This window comes from Cricetulus griseus, chromosome 6, assembly GCF_003668045.3.
Source record: "Cricetulus griseus strain 17A/GY chromosome 6, alternate assembly CriGri-PICRH-1.0, whole genome shotgun sequence".
NCBI lineage: Eukaryota > Metazoa > Chordata > Mammalia > Rodentia > Cricetidae > Cricetulus > Cricetulus griseus.
In genome coordinates, this window is record NC_048599.1 from 150,711,214 (window position 1) to 150,713,436 (window position 2,223).

At 53.9% G+C, this 2,223-nt stretch overlaps 1 pseudogene; it reads right to left on the bottom strand.

The window, feature by feature from the left end:
• Positions 1-222: 222 nt before the first annotated feature.
• On the bottom strand, positions 223-1,948 carry LOC100752049 (annotated as a pseudogene).
• Positions 1,949-2,223: the final 275 nt, after the last annotated feature.

A 2,223-nucleotide genomic window follows, 5' to 3' on the forward strand; every position in this document is an offset into this window, starting at 1 on the left:
AGGTTCTGGGGGCTGTACATGGTCAAGGGCCTGGTGAGCTCTGTACATGGGACAGAAAACAAGGTGGAAGGGTGCTTCCTAATAAAAAAAATAATGGGAGCTACAACCACCCCCTCCCCAATTAAAAAGACACAAAAATAGACGTCTCTGAGGTAAATGGGGAACCTGGGGGCTTGAGGGTGTTGAAAAGGTTTTCACAGGTGCCAGGGCTTCAAGATGGTATCACAGGCACCAAGGTGGCTCCTGCATCAGTTGGTAGAACAGCTGTAGCCATCATTGGATGCCACCTGATTTTCACTGACAGGGAAGACATGGGAGTCGTTGTAGACATGCCAACCAATCTGGCACCAGCACAGGGCTGTGTAGTGTCCATAGTGGACACTACCTAAGTGGTTGCAAAGGGTATGCAGCTGAGGGCTTCCGGCTTTGTCACTGGCAAAGTCCCCTAGGCTCAGTGGCTGCAATGGGAAGTCAACACCTACTGAACTTTTCTTGATGGAGCCTCAGGAGGTGGAAAATCGATTCAGATGGAGCACGAGGATTCAGGGGAATCTTTGTATTGTCAACTTTTTGGTACTTCGTGTTTTCTGCTGGCATAGGTCACACACTGGGGCATTTTCTAACCCCAGCTCTTCTTCCTTGGTGAAAAGGCTGAAACAATCTGGCAAAGACACTTTGCCCCAAGCAAATCCTTTCTTGGGGAGGGGCAGGGCCAGGTCACAGAAAACCTCTAAGGTCGTGGAGCGATACCCACAGCCTGACACTTGAAGCAGTTTTTCAATTGGCCCACAAATAGGTCCACAATCTTGTTGTCTTCTCGCTCCAGGTAGCGCTTCCACATTAAGTTTGCTCGGTCATCACTTAATTCAGGTTCTTCATGCAGAGCCCCTCCTCGGCGAGGTGGAGAGGGAACCGGACCACTGGCCAGGATTAGTGGTGCCCGGCAGCCTCGTCGGTTGATTTCAAGGTGCAACCTCTCCCTGAGGAGCTTCAGAAACTCTTGGGCATCCTGCTGGCTGTATCTAGAGAAGGAGGGAACGTATTTCTGGAAGACAGTCTGGAACCGAGTAGATTCACAGCTTCACAGGTGTCAGGGTGCCAGAGGGCACCAATCACATCTGTAAAGGCTTCCGTGAGCTCCTGGGCTCGCCCTCCTCCAGGCAACACTTGCCGAAGTCCCTTCGAAGACAAAAGTCTCGGAGAAGCCTAGTGCTGCTTAAACACTATAGCACGGTGTTGAGGAAACATGTATTTCCCAGAGTTTGGAGGCCAACATGACCAGAGCCCAGGAGCAGTGTGTGACAAGCCATCTTGTCAACAGAGTAGAATGGCTCAGAGGGCCGGGCAGATAACATGTGGTAGGAGCCATGGGAAGTAGGGGGCTCTGTCCATATGCTGAGCAGGGTGGTTGGGGGCAGGGAAGCCCCCAAGACGCCGGAGAGAAGTGCTATGTCTCAAAGTGGGTGTGGCTCAGGTCGGAGTGCCAAGCGGCTCAGTGCCACCCCTAGCTCACCAGTGCCATGGTGCCCTCCCAAGGCAATCCCCATTGGACTCAAGTCCCCACTGCTCACAGACTTGGAATGGGCTAAGTTGGTCCGGGATGGGAGAGGCAGAGCCACAGTTGGGGGTGGTAAGCCAGGCAAGGGAACCCCATGATCTGTTCGAAGGGAGCCTCTAGGACGAGAGCCTGAGGTCCCACCCCGACCTAGCTCCACTTTCTTGAGCCTTTCATCGGGGGCCTGGCCTGGGAGGCAAAGGTCATAACACGGAGTTTGGTCCAGGGAGTGGGCTAAACTACTCTGTTGGTCATGTTCGACGCTCCTTGCTCTGACCCAGGGAGGAAATGGTATCTTGGCTCCCACTGGGGGCTGTACATTGACAGGTGGCTCTGAGTTCCTCCCAAGCGATGCTCAGAAGCCCGGGGCATTGTGGACACCGCAGGCTGGACCTGTGTCCCGGGGAGGTGGCAGGGGAGGCCAGCCCGGGTCCAGCTCCAGCTCAGGGCCATCCCCTCCTAACCCGGAATAGCCTCCCGCTGGCTGGACAGCTGTAGCCCAGCTTGCTCCCGCCACATTGGCCACAGTCATCTTTGTTGGTGCAGCCTGGCCACTGGCCACCGGCTTCACCTCTGGTATCTTCTTTAATTTCTTTCTTAAAAGACTCAACGTTCTTACTGTACAGGTCTTTCACTTCTTTGGTTAGCGTTACCCCAAGATATTTTAT